The sequence below is a fragment of the Paralichthys olivaceus genome, chromosome 17 (genome assembly GCF_024713975.1).
Source record: "Paralichthys olivaceus isolate ysfri-2021 chromosome 17, ASM2471397v2, whole genome shotgun sequence".
Classification (NCBI taxonomy): Eukaryota; Metazoa; Chordata; class Actinopteri; order Pleuronectiformes; family Paralichthyidae; genus Paralichthys; species Paralichthys olivaceus.
In genome coordinates, this window is record NC_091109.1 from 17,625,304 (window position 1) to 17,640,303 (window position 15,000).

The 15,000-nt window shown below is 45.3% G+C and overlaps 1 protein-coding gene across 7 annotated transcripts in view; it reads right to left on the reverse strand.

The window, feature by feature from the left end:
* LOC109644486 (receptor-type tyrosine-protein phosphatase mu-like) overlaps positions 1 to 15,000 on the reverse strand; it is a 76,341-nt gene that overhangs the window by 59,967 nt on the left and 1,374 nt on the right. The gene's annotated exons all lie outside the window — the stretch shown is intronic.

Genomic DNA, 15,000 nt, shown 5'->3' on the forward strand with positions numbered 1-15,000 from the left:
TGTGTGTGTGTGTGTGTGTGTGTCTGTGTGTGTGTCTGTGTGTGTGTCTGTGTGTGTAGCTGTCATCTGAAAGTGTTGACATTAAATAGCTGGAAGGCTCATTTTGTTTCTTTGTAACAGAAGGCAAATTAAACTCTCTCTCTCACACACACACTCGTCCCGCTGGGCAGTGTTAACTCATCAACAGATACGAGACACAATCTGTTTAATCTGCTTCTATGAATTTGCATCTATATAACAAACTCAACACACACACACACACACACACACACACACACACACACACACACACACGTTTGTCTCTCTCTCTCCCTGAGGACAGAACACACAGAAACCAATCTCAGCCTCTTGATCGCCCGACAGACTGAAGTGTGTAACTTTATTCATCATGTTGTTTTCAAAACTACGACTGGACTGACACAAGAGGAGACAGGACCAACAGGAGGCGCTGTCTCAGGACTCCTTCACACCTTCAGAGCTTCTGACTCTTCAGTTCAGTCCGGACCTGAACTTCAGGTGTGAACGTTCCTCAGACCAGAAGAGGAGTTCTGGTTCTGGATCAAACTGAACCTGGTTCTGTTGGTTCACAGTGAAAACACTTTGTTGGACAGTTTTAGACTTTTGGACCAATTTTGGACCAATCACAGGAAGTAGAGACACATCAAACCATAGAAGAAGAAGAAGAGAAAGCAGCTGCATCTTCACCTCCTACGATAAAATGTTTGAAGCAGGAGGACGTTCACTTGGTGCATCTGAACTAGTGTGGAGTACTGTAGTACTGTGGAGTACTGTAGTACTGTGGAGTACTGTAGTACTGTGGAGTACTGTAGTACTGTGGAGTACTGATGCTGCTAGTACATAATGACGAACTAAAATATTGCTACCAACTACCTATAATACTATTGTAACTACTTCTACAGTTAATAATATTAAGTCTAGCTGTACACACTGTAGTTCTACTACATAAACATGACGTCTGTTCAGTCAGAGGAAAACTGTGTGTGTGTGTGTGTGTGTGTGTGTGTGTGTTTCAGAGGCCAGATTGTTGTCGGGGCTTCGTCTGGACTCGCCCCTCGACAGGAAATGAAAGACTCACACACACACAGATGTCATTCTGTCACATACCATACACTCTTTGTGTGTGTGTGTTGGCAGAGTGATGACAGTGAACACAATACACACCCTAAGGACACACACACACACTATAAACTGCAGTGTGTGTGTGTGTGTGTGTGTGTGTGTGTGTGTGTATGTGTGTGTGTCAGTAGTAATTAATCATAATGTGCAGTTATTGATCGCTGCCCTCTTTATTCTCGAGTCATCTGATCAATAAGTACAAGTCTTCTCCTCTGCTCTTTACATCAACACAACATTCTCATCTCTCTCACACACACACACACACACACACACAGTAACATGTATGATGTGAATACCTGAACGGACCAATCAGAGGTTGGTTATGTCTTCTGAGGCGTGACACCACACGTCTCACACACACAGACACACACACTCACACAGACACACAGACACACACACACACACACACACACACACTAGATGGAGCTGCACTCATCTTCTTTTAAAAACTCTTCCTCTCTTTTCATGCCCCCTCCCCCACTATCTCTCTCTCTCTCTGCCAGTGTGTGTGATGCTCTCTCGCCCTCTCTCTCTCTGAAGTATGTGCGGCTGAATGAAACCATCTGGTCCTGATCAGGAGAACGACTGTGGTTTCCTCTGCTCACTCTCAGCCCGCCCGACCGCTCTCACTTCATGTTACATTCGCTCACTCTCAGCACGCACACACACACACACACACACACACACACTCTGTAACTGTGTTAACTGTTCATGTGTGTGTGTGAACACGCTCAGGAGCAACCAACAGCTGAGACGTCACTGAGGTCATCGACGTGATGAGCTGCAGCGATTTGTTGTTGAAACAATTATTGATCAGTTTCATCGTCTGGTTCAAACTGAAACACACACATGAAACAAACATGATGAAAATAACACGCATGTTGATTCTAGTGCAGTGTGAGAGAAGAAGGTCGGTTCTCCTCCTCACACAGAGCCTGTGTTGTTCAGGACGACCCAACAACGAGAGAGCAGCTGAATGTTAAACACGCCACTGAGTCATGTTCCACACACGTGTCCACCAAAGAACCAGAGCTGCACACAAAACCACAGGACAGAGAAGTCCACCCGACAACACGGAACATCCACCCGACAACACGGAACATCCACCCGAATAAAGAATGTCAGAGAAAGACAAGAAACTGGATGAGTTTAGAACCGATCAAAGATCAGAGAACATTAGAGAACTGTCTGTGATTTAATGTCATCCTCGGTTCTTCATCAGAACATTCAGGTTCTAATGAGACACAAACAAACGTAACACAACTGAGATCATCATCATGACGGGATCATTTTATCAACATATTTATGAAATAACAACGTAATGATTGGCAAGTAGCATGTTGATAACAACATGTGACAAACAAAGACACTAGTGAATGAACCAAGATATTAAATGACATGAAGTAAAGATTTCACACTTTAAGTGTTTTTATTTTCATTGTGCGGCAGAGATTGTGTGTCAGTCTTCAGGAAACAAAGTTTTCCTTCCTGTCTTCGTGTGTCCATCACAAACACACGTCTCCATCGTGTCTCTTAGTGAGGACACTCCTTGGCATAATTGCCCAGCCCCTCACCTCAACCTACCGGAACACCTTAACTGGATTCCTTAACAGCTCATTAAAACTGGGTGAGGGAGCGAGGACCGCCCAACATGTCCTCACTCTGTACACACACACACACACACACACACGCACACACACTGACCCAGATCAAGTGCAAGATAATGCCCCCCCCAACACACACAGCAATTAGCAGAGTGTAACCAGGCTACACTAATGTGTGTGTTATTATCAGCTCTGTGTGTGTGTTTAGCCTCACAGTTAGCCGTTAGCATGCGGTGATGCTAACACCCTGCCAAAGCAAAACCTGAGAGATGATTGGACGAGACAGGACAGGCAGGGGGTGGTGACATGTGCAGCTCCCAGCAGCACCTGGGGCTGTGTGTGTGTGTGTGTGTGTGTGTGAGAGAGAGAGAGAATGATTGAAAGTGACAGTGGACACACACACTATGACAGACAGCAGTGGTGGCATTTAGCTGGTGAGACACACACACACACACACAGATCCAGATGGACAGGAAGGAAACCATGAGGCAGAGAGAGGAAATAAAGAGGAACAATGGAGCCTGAAACAATAAAGGACGAGGGTGGAAGGAAGAAGTGATGGAGGAAAAGAAGGAAATGAGTTGGGAGCGATAGAGACGGAGGGACGAGTGCGGTAGAAACAGGAAGTGATCTAGAAAAAGTGAGATGTGAATATTTCCATATAGTTTTTTCACATAAGGTCACTGTGACCTTTGACCTTTAACCACTGATCACATGATGCATTCACTCGTCTTCAGAATCACATTGAAGAATTAGTTTGACCATTAAAATCTGATCAGTCGTCAGTGACTTGTACCAGACGGACGTCCTGACACACCTGAGGTCACTGAGACCTTGACCTCTGAGGACGTCCACACAGACAGATGAGGACAGATGAGGACGGAGACAGATGAGGACAGAGACAGATGAGGACGGAGACAGATGAGGACAGATGAGGACAGAGACAGATGAGGACAGAGACAGATGAGGACAGATGAGGACAGAGACAGATGAGGACAGAGACAGATGAGGACATATGTGGACGGAGACAGATGAGGACAGAGACAGATGAGGACATATGTGGACAGATGAGGACGGAGACAGATGAGGACGGAGACAGATGAGGATATATGTGGACAGATGAGGAGAGAGACGGATGAGGACAGATGTGGACAGATGAGGACAGAGGTAGACAGATGTGGACAGAGACAGATGTGGACAGAGACAGATGAGGACATATGTGGAGAGAGACAGATGAGGACAAATGTGGAGAGAGACAGATGTGGACAGAGACAGATGAGGACATATGTGGAGAGAGACAGATGTGGACAGAGACAGATGAGGACATATGTGGACAGAGACAGATGAGGACAAATGTGGACAGAGACAGATGAGGACATATGTGGAGAGAGACAGATGAGGACAAATGTGGAGAGAGACAGATGTGGACAGAGACAGATGAGGACATATGTGGAGAGAGACAGATGAGGACATATGTGGAGAGAGACAGATGAGGACATATGTGGAGAGAGACAGATGAGGACATATGTGGAGAGAGACAGATGAGGACAGATGTGGACAGAGACAGATGAGGACAGATGTGGAGAGATGACCTCACTGCTCAGTCATGTCTCTGTGTGTGTGTGTGTGTGTGTCCAGCTCTTTCTATCATAATGGGGACATTCTTTCAGGTCCTCACATGTTTCAAAGCTCCTTTCAAAAATAGAAGTGTGTGTGTGTGTGTGTGTGTGTGTGTGTGTGTGTGTGTGTGTGTGTGTGTGTAAAAACTGTGATCTCCAGCAGGAACACTAACTGGGCGCTAACAGCATTAGCGTTAGCACAGCAAGCTAACTTGCCTCAGGCCAAACATGAATAATGCAGCAGTCAGTCCAGAGCCTGTGGCTGTGTGTGTGTGTGTGTGTGTGTGTGTGTGTGTGTTGTATTTCAGGCTGTCTATATGATGGTATTAGAATAATATGCTAATTATTAATAATTACCCTGTAACATACACACAGATTACCCCCCCCCCCCCCCCTCCTCTGGGCTGTAACTCCTCGTGGCGAGGAGGGGGGCAGGACTCGAACGTCAGAAACATCTGCTGAGGGCCTGACATCATCTAAAGTTCTGATGGGACCTCACGTCACTTGGAACACGACACAGTCGACACAGTGACCAGGTACCGCCCCGAAACGCCACCTGGACAAAGATCATTACAGAGCGAATGGATCCACGTCCAAATGAACATGGAGCTCGTGAAGTCCTGTTCCGATCACACAGAGACCCCCTACAGGCCATCAGGCTCCATTACCTCATCTCGTGTCAATCAGTCGGCCCAGTGGTGAAGGATCAAACACCTGAACAACATGGAGACCTGCAGGATGTTCCTCAGTCATGAGGAGCTGCTTCAGCCTCTCTGCACTTCCTCTGTCTTCTCAGTGTGAAACGAAATCTCTGAGTAAACTCCGGATTTTACCCAGAGGTCATGTCTGAAAAGGGCTATGGTGTGTTGTCATGTGAGTGTTGATGCCGGCGGAGGCGTGAGTGTTTCCCTGTGCCCACTGTCTGTCCTCGTCAGTCAAACTGTCAACTCATCACCCAGAGGACAACAGCTGTCACTGTCTTTACGTTCTGTTTCAGGCTCCGTCCACATGAAGGACATGATAATGTTCATCAGAGGGGGAATGCTGTTGATGTTTGTTGGTTCGACAGGAACTCAGGGAGATGTGGGAGAAGGTTCTTGAGGTTCTAGCATCAAGCCGCTCTGTTAGGTCTTCAGTTGGTTCTAGACTTTCAGGACACAACAACAGGGACATGTGGGGGACATTGTGTAGAGCAGCAGGAGGCGTGACATGACGTATAAATCTGGGAAGGTTCCAGATGTTTTCCAGATGTTTTCTCTCATGGACTCACTCTGACATTTTACCAGAAGGCTCCAGGAGAAGATCCAGAAAATGTCCAGAAACACCGACTCAGACATTTGTTCTCACTTACAGAACATGTGAGGAACACGTCAGGAACATGTGAGGAACACATCAGGAACATGTGTGAGAGCGGCAGATCATCGACATGAACCTGGAGCATCATATTCCAGACAAACAATATTTAAATGAGTTGAATTTTGATTGAAAGCAGAACAATCCAGAGTCAACAGACGCTCTGTGTAAACTGAGCAGGTCAGAGATTAAAGCGGATCATAAACCCAGAGTCATGCCGGATTAGACTCAGTGTTCCAGATAAGAGGTAATCAAAGAAAGAGAAAGAAGATCTGTTCTTCTTAATCTGCTCGTTTTATAGCGCTCTCTGTCTCCCTCCCTCTGACACCGACAGCAGGATCACAGGGGGATTGTGGGATTGGAGAATGTTCGGGGCTGAAGGTCTGAAGACGTCTCTTCTGATAAACTGACCCCAGATCACTGAGAGGACTGATCATCAAAAGCAGCTGATGAACTGCTTTCATGTCATTCTTCCTCCATTTGTCTCCAGGTCACATGACACATTCTTCTTCTTCATTCTTATCTCGGGTCGAGACGCTGCAGCTTTTCTTCTGGTGCGATGTTCTGATGCTGATTGAACTTGTGTTTACGTCGGTGCAGAAATAACCGTGACTCTTAGCAACAACGTGCAGCAGCCATTTGTTTTTGTATCGTCCAGAATGCAACAGGACAGCGAGGAGAGAAAGAGCGTCAGTTCACAAACACACACAAACACACACATGAACACACACACTGTGTGTTCATGTGTGTGTTACTGAATGTAGTGTTCTATAGTGTTGTGTTGTGCATCCTGGGGTAGTAAACCTTTTCATCCTCTGCCAGACTGCCCCCCCCCGCTGGAGCTGAGACATGACCTTCAGTGAATCTACGTCTGTGTGTGTGTGTGTGTGTGTGTGTGTGTGTGTGTGTGTTTGTGTGTGTGTGTGTATGCGTGTGTGTGTGTGTGTGTATGCGTGTGTGTTTGTGTGTGTGTGTGGGATGATGAACCCCTCATCAGCTCAAGGTGTCATCGATGACATTTACACCATTGTGTGTTCATGTGTGTGTTCATGTGTGTGTTTGTGTGTGTTCATGTGTGTGTTTGTGTGTGTTCATGTGTGTGTTCAAGTGTTTGTCTATGTGTGTGTTCATGTGTGTGTTTGTGTGTGTTCATGTGTGTGTCTGTGTGTGTTTGTGAGCTGACGCTCTTTCTCTCCTCGCTGTCCTGTTGCATTCTGGACGATACAAAAACAAATGGCTGCTGCACGTTGTTGCTAAGAGTCACGGCAGAATGAAGAAGAAGAAATCAGTGCGTTCACCTGTACTTCACAGAGTCATGTGACCCGGAGAGAACGACGGCTGTTTCACATTAGAGACAAATGGAAGAAAAATGACATGAAAGCAGAACGTTTGTTAAATTGAGAAAATATAATATATAACATTTTCAACAAATGAGACAAAATGATGAGATGAATTAAAATAAATTGAAGTAATTTACTCAAAAAGCGAAACGGACTAAAACCACTTTCTGTTTTCTGCACTGCTCGTCTCTTCAGCCTGCAGCTTCCTTATGGCGCTCGACCACTAATGCAACTCTGCTTGGAGACACGCCTGGGGGGGGCACTCAGGACCCCCCCTGCAGAGACACACACATACACACTCTCTCACACTCTCTGAGTGATTGACGTAATACACTCCCGCGCCCCTTAACCTGACTTTTACCAGCACAACTAAATGACTAACTCTGACCTTAACGTGATTCTAACCCTCAATCAGTCCACTGAACAAGTGAGGACCGGCCTCAACGTCCTCACTCTGTAGGTGATGACGTCATCAGTCCACTGAACAAGTGAGGACCGGCCTCAACGTCCTCACTCTGTAGGTGATGACGTCATTTGCATTCAGTCTGGTGTCAGTCACTGATCACGTTTTGTTGTTGTCTTCATGGGACACGATGTACAATCAGGTTTTAATTGTGGACGATCAGAAATGATCAGCTTGAATAACTGACTCTCTCTCTCTCTCTCTCTATGTGTGTCTTTAACCTCTCTTAACCTCGACCAGTCCCACAGGTGATTCTTGGTTTCCCGCGGTTACGATCTGACACACATTCATCCAATCATTAATCAGGGTCTTGTGGCATATTAAGAGTCTGCAGCCGCTCGAGGACACTCACACATTAGCACACACACAGTGACCCAGAAAGTCGTCCTCAGTACAAAGACGTCTCAGAGAACAGGAGGGCGTCACACACTGAGCGCGCTCAGCTGCCAGCAGCGCTGCACTTTACAGACGTCAGTGAAGGCAGCAGCGTCACTGAGCTTTGTTATAGATAAAGAAACATTCAAACTTTAATCTATATAAGACTTTACATCTTTACACATCTTAGAACCCAATCACAGCACACACTCTCTGAGGGGAACCTCTGAAGAACCTCAACATGTTGTCTACAGAAACAAAGGCTCTTCTCTGTGGAACCTGGTTCTACTGAACCCACAGATCATGATGCTTCATTTTAGACCCACCGGACTAAATATCTTGGACCAACTCTCCGAGACCAACTGCTGTAACTGGACTAACTGGACTTGGACCAGTTCCGAAGAAAGCAGCAGTAAAGTGGGAGAGCTGGACTCTGATTGGTCCATGTTTTAGTAAAACACCTAAGAACTGTGAACTTCTGAATCCAGCACAGCTCAGCAGCAGAGAGCTCGAGACACAATGAATATTTAAACACACACACACACACACAGTCATTAAAACCTTCAGGGACTTCAGGCCCAGAAGCTGCTATTTAACCTAAATTACTACAGTAAATATTCATACGCAGCTTTGTGTGTGTGTGTGTGTGTGTGTGTGTGTGTGTGTGTGTGTTTTCAGATTCTTATAAAGATAAAAGAAGGGAATATATAATAATAACAATTTGACATTTTTCATTAGGCTGAGCAGACAGACAGGTAGAAACAGACAGACAGGTAGAAACAGACAGACAGGTAGAAACAGACAGACAGGTAGAAGCAGACAGAACAGACAGACAGGTAGAAACAGACAGACAGGTAGAAACAGACAGACAGGTAGAAACAGACAGAACAGACAGACAGGTAGAAACAGACAGACAGGTAGAAACAGACAGACAGGTAGAAACAGACAGACAGGTAGAAACAGACAGACAGGTAGAAACACAGTGACACACATCAGGATCCTCACAGGTATATAAATCCATCATGTTTGTATGTTAAACAAGTGTTTTAAATTTGTTGATCAGGCAGATAGTACTGATTACACACACACACACACACACACACACACACACACACACACACACACACACACACTAATCCCTGTCTCATTACACACACACACATCTTCAAGGAATAATCCTATGAATATGATCTGAGATTTGGGCCACAACACTAATCACACTGATATCTCTGGACAGGGATTAAAGACACACACACACACACACACACACAGTCTCTTGCTAATGTCGCAGAAATAATTTGGTTAATCTGAACATCAACGTCTCACTTTGATCAACAAACCACGCGCTGTCAGGGAGACACACGGTTACCGTGACGATGGTCACATGACACCTTCATGTGAGAAACTTTTTTATTTCAAATTCAAATTTGAAGTATGAAGGAAATAAAGTATTTAAGTGATCCAGCAGAGGACGCTCACTAGAACTACAATTCAGCAACGTTATGTTGTTTTGCTACTAACATGGGGAAGAAGCAGGTGAAGCTGAGTGGAGAAGGTTGTGTTCTACATCGTAGACGACAAAGTAACAAAGATACAAACAAAGATACGACTGTTTGTTCGACTTCGTACATAGAAGCTGTTTTAATCGTGAATGACAACAAATCACCCGTTTCACGGGACCGAGCAGCAGAGGAGAAACGTCACATGTTCATCCTTGTCACTGCAGGACGCGATGTGAGACATCCGATTGTTACGTCTGTTGTACGATGTGCGGTCTACGTTGTGTGTTGTATGACATGTGTTGTATGATGTGTGTTGTTCACATCTGTTGCGTGAGTGGTGAACGTGACCTGCTCTAAAGTTTGTTTGAAAAATTAGTGAAACAAAAATTAAAAAAAAGAGATTTTCAGTGAGTTCAGATTTGATTTTGTTAACAGGATTGATTTTATGTGTGTGTGTGTGTGTGTGTGTGTGTGTGTGTGTGTGTGTGTGGTAAGTAGATGTGCATCTCAGCTCTCACAAACACAATCCTCCTCCAGTTTCATCTCATCTCACAGGTTAAACAAAGGGATCTTAATCCGGCCTCTTTAATCCCCGCTGGGTTTGCAGGCGCAGTGTCTGAAGGCAACGCGTTAATCCCAGAGGCCACCGGGGCCGATCGCAGCGTCTCAGCCCGCCGGGGATCTTTTCTCCAGCGGCGTTAATCCAACCAGGACCGACCACAAACACAGAGGAAGTCCTGGAACTTTCCTCCTTCTGCTGCTGCAGATAATTCTACGCTCTGATGTGGATTTGTTGGAGATTAAAGCAACAAAGATTTATGCATTTTTTAAATTACTGAAATACAAACATGAAGCATGAGCGTGCCGGCGGGAGGTGAGCGTGAAGAACGAGCGCCGGAATCACAAACGCAGAGAGTAAATTCAGCAGCAGATTAGCTGCATGTTTTATTCATGGTTTTGTTTCTGCGACATAAATAAGGTCGAAGATGGAGAGAGAGAAGAAGAAGAAGAAGAAGAGGTCAGAGATCCAGACACATGTCAAGGTCTCGTCACGTCACAAAATATTCACATTAAAGTGTAGAAGCAGAAAATATTTCCGTTGAAACCAAAACAACACAGATGAAGAGCCAGGTCCAAGAGATTAGATTTAATACAGAGAGATGTATTAATATAAAGATTTATATTCAATATATAAAGATCCATAATCTGAATTTAAATTATTAACACACTTATATTTATATTACATATGTATATTTAAATTTACACAAATATATAAAGAAATACATATCATTCATATAAATATATTAAAATACATATATTCAGATTCTGACTGGACGGTGCCGAGGATGGCTGCCGTGTCTCAAGCTCCCTCACAGCTTCGCTCTTTGTTTTTCTTATTTGTTCTGCACTGACCAAGCGTGGTCTATCATTCCATGTGATAGAGAACAACTTCTGCACATCAGGTCGTGTTTTTCTGCGGCCACCAGCAAACAAAGGGGAATGGCGATGGCGGCGTTTACCTGTTGTACCTGGAGCACGGAGGCGAAGCGGGAAACGAGGGACGTGGGCCGGCGTTCTAGTCCGGTTAGGAAATGTGAGAACCGGCTTCCACTACCGAGTATTCTTCTGGCTGATGTTCAGTCTCTGGATAATAAGCTGGACGAACTTCGGAGCAGGATGGTTTTTCAACAGGACATTACGTTTTGTAACGTTATGGTTTTCATGGAGACTTGGCTCGGCCCCTCGATCCCGGACTCCGCCATTGTTCCCGATGGGGTCTCCATTCATCCAGGACCGGACAATAAACTGGGAAGAGGGAGGGAGGAGGTGTCTGCTGCATGGTGAACGACCTGTGGTGCTCAGATGTGGAGATCATTTCTTCGGGCTGTTCTCCTGGAGCCCCTCATGATCAGATGCCGACCTTATTACCTCCCGAGGGAGTTTACATCGGTCGTCATAGCAGCCGTGTGCGTTCCACCACATGCCGACACTAATCAGGCGCTGCACGAGCTGCATGCGGTCATCGACAGGACAGAGACCTCACGGCCGGAGGCTGCATTTATAGTGGCCGGCGATTTCAACAACACCAAGCTGAGGAAAGTCCTGCCGAGATACCATCAACACATCAGGTGTCCTACGTGTGGCGGAAACACACTCAGCCGTGTTCACACTCCCTTCCGGGATGTAGATAAGGCCCCCCCCTCACCCCTCATTCGGCAAATCAGATCACGTCTCAGTTCTGCTGCTGCCTTCCTATAGGCAGAAACTCAAACCTGACAGACCGGTGACTCGGACCATTCAGCGGTGGTCCGACCAATCAGACTCGGCTCTACAGGACTGCTTCAGCACTACGGAGTCATCAACACATACACATCATCTGCTACATCAGCAAATGTATCGATGACGTCGTACCGAGGATCACTGTACGGACATTCACAAATCAGAAGCCCTGGATTAATGGTGACGTCCATGCTAAACTTTAAGCACAGAAGTCCAGGTACGCTGTCTGGACTGCTAACAGCAGCGCCAAGAGACAGTCCAGGGACAACCCTTCATACTGCCCCCCCACCTGGACCAGAGGGACATATGTCAGAATGCTGTTCATTGACTACAGTTCAGCGTTCAATACCATCGTGCCCCTGGAGCTCTCTCCTGTACTCCCTGTTCACACATGACTGCTAACCCCGCCCACAGCTGCAACACCATCATTACATTTGCTGATGACACAACCGTCCTGATCACCGGCGACGATGAGACGCCGTCAGAGAGGAGGTCAGAGCCCTGACACCTTGGTGCCAGGACAACAACCTCCATCTCAACATCAGCAAAACTGATGTTTATATAAACATATGGATTCCAATGAACACAACATGAATATAAAAATCATTCGGACATACGGACGTTCTACTTTGATTTTAAAAATGATTCTATTTTTGTGGGGACCAGGTTTAAAGGGTCATGTCCTCATTATGATAGAAAAACCAGTATGAGTAACCACAAGGTGCTGAGAATACTGACACTGGTAAAGGTGACTGTGTGTGTGTGTGTGTGTGTGTGTGTGTGTGTGTGTGTGTGTGTGTGTGTGTGTGTCTGTGTGTGTGTGTGTGTGTGTGTGTGTGTTTAGCAGCTAAAAGTCTAAATTGGCTTAGGAAGCTGCCTGAGAACAGAAAGTCATATGATCACCACCACACACACACACACTCACTCACACACACACACACACACAGAGACACACACACACACACACACACACACACACACACACACAGAGACACACACACACACACAACTTTTCAGAAGAAAAAACATTTCAACTGAAAACCTGAATTGATGGAAATTGAGGAGAGAAGGAAAGAAAAGAAGGAAAGAAAAGAAGGAAAGAAAAGAAGGAAAGAAAAGAAGGAAAGAAAAGAAGGAAGTCTCTGAGGTTTGAGGAAACATAATTAACTCACTGATGACACACACACACACACACACACACACAGACACACACACACACACACCTGACTTCACTGTGTGTTTAATCTGTGAGCTTCATTAAAATCCTGACGAGACAGAACAAAGAGCTGACTGCACCTGAACACACACATTGTAACACACATTGTAACACACACACACACACACACACACACACACACACACACACACACTCCCTGATGACCTGTGTTCAGTTTCAGGACTGTCGCTGATTCAGGACTTTACCTTTTCCTCCTGAGTCTGTGTGTGTGTGTGTGTGTGTGAGTGTGTGTGTGTGTGTGTGTGTGCTGAGTTAACAGTACTTCTATAATTACAGACGTTTCTCTTGTTCTTATGTTTCCGTCTCTTTAAAGGACGATTCCACTGAAAATCACAGAATCTGTTTCTTTATTAAAACTTATCAGAGGAAACATTTGTTCTGTTTTCATGTTTCCTCCTGAAACTCTTCTGACTTTGAACGTTTATTTTAACGAGAGGTGGAGCACTGTTCACCATCAGCCTCGCTTCAAACCAGTGATTCCAGTGTGTGTGTGTGTGTGTGTGTGTGTGTGTGTGTGTGTGTAAAAAGACTGGAACAACTGACCAACAACCTGAACATCGTCCCCGACCACCGAGCACAGTCATTAGCCTCGCTTCATCACCACCGTTATCAGGGCGTGGCGACTCAGACCAGAGACTTTAATTTCATTCTCTGCTGCTTCACACTCACACACTCACACTCTCTCTCTCTCTCACACACACACACACACACACACACACACACACACACACACACACACACACACACACACACACACACACACACACACACACACACACACACACACACACAGAGACTGGTTCACAAATTTGAAAACGTCCTGTTTCGTACTTTCAAATTAAAAGCAGCTGAAATGATTGTGAAGGACTCCTGTTTTTTCAAAATAAAAGCTGAAGTACACTTGATCACGAACACCTGCTACTTATCATTCAGCCAATCACAGGGCTTCAAGGTAACTGTGACATCATCGTTGGTTTTTAAGTGTCGAATACACAGGTGTGTGTTAGTGTGTGTGTTAGTGTGATAGTGTGTGTTAGTGTGTGTTAGTGTGTGTGAGTGTGTGTTAGTGTGATAGTGTGTGTTAGTGTGTGTTATTGTGGTAGTGTGTGTGTTAGTGTGATAGTGTGTGATGGTGTGTGTTATTGTGATAGTGTGTGTGTTAGTGTGATAGTGTGTGTGTTAGTGTGTGATAGTGTGTGTTAGTGTGAGTTAGTGTGTGATAGTGTGTGTTATTGTGATAGTGTGTGATGGTGTGTGTTATTGTGATAGTGTGTGTGTTAGTGTGATAGTGTGTGTTAGTGTGTGTTAGTGTGTGTTAGTGTGAGTTAGTGTGTGATAGTGTGTGTTATTGTGATAGTGTGTGTGTTAGTGTGATAGTGTGTGTGTTAGTGTGTGATAGTGTGTGTTAGTGTGAGTTAGTGTGTGATAGTGTGTGTTATTGTGATAGTGTGTGTGTTAGTGTGATAGTGTGTGTGTTAGTGTGATAGTGTGTGTGTTAGTGTGATAGTGTGTGTGTTAGTGTGTGTTAGTGTGAGTTAGTGTGTGATAGTGTGTGTTATTGTGATAGTGTGTGTGTTAGTGTGATAGTGTGTGTGTTAGTGTGTGATAGTGTGAGTTAGTGTGTGATAGTGTGTGTTATTGTGATAGTGTGTGTGTTATTGTGATAGTGTGTGTTATTGTGATAGTGTGTGTGTTAGTGTGATAGTGTGTGATAGTGTTCTCCTCCTCGGTCTTCAGGTGAGAGGTGGAGCAGACAGACAGGAAGTGATCATGTGATCATGTTGACATCACCTGACACCGTCGTCAGCTCTCATCACTACAAACTGTCTTCACGTCTTCGTCTGTGTCTTCTACGTGTGTGTCAGCACTTTGTCTCCAGAGACATTTGTTTGTGTTTCTTCATGTTTGTGTCACATGTTAGAAGCTCATCACCCCCCCACTCCCTCAGAGGATCAGTGGAGGACGCTCTGCTGTGTCCTCACTTCTCCTGGACTTAGACTTTATACAGGAGTGAAGGAGGAGACAGACAAACTGAGTCTCACTGTCCTCCAGAGAAGATCCAGAGACCTGAGGAGCTCAGTCTGAAGCAG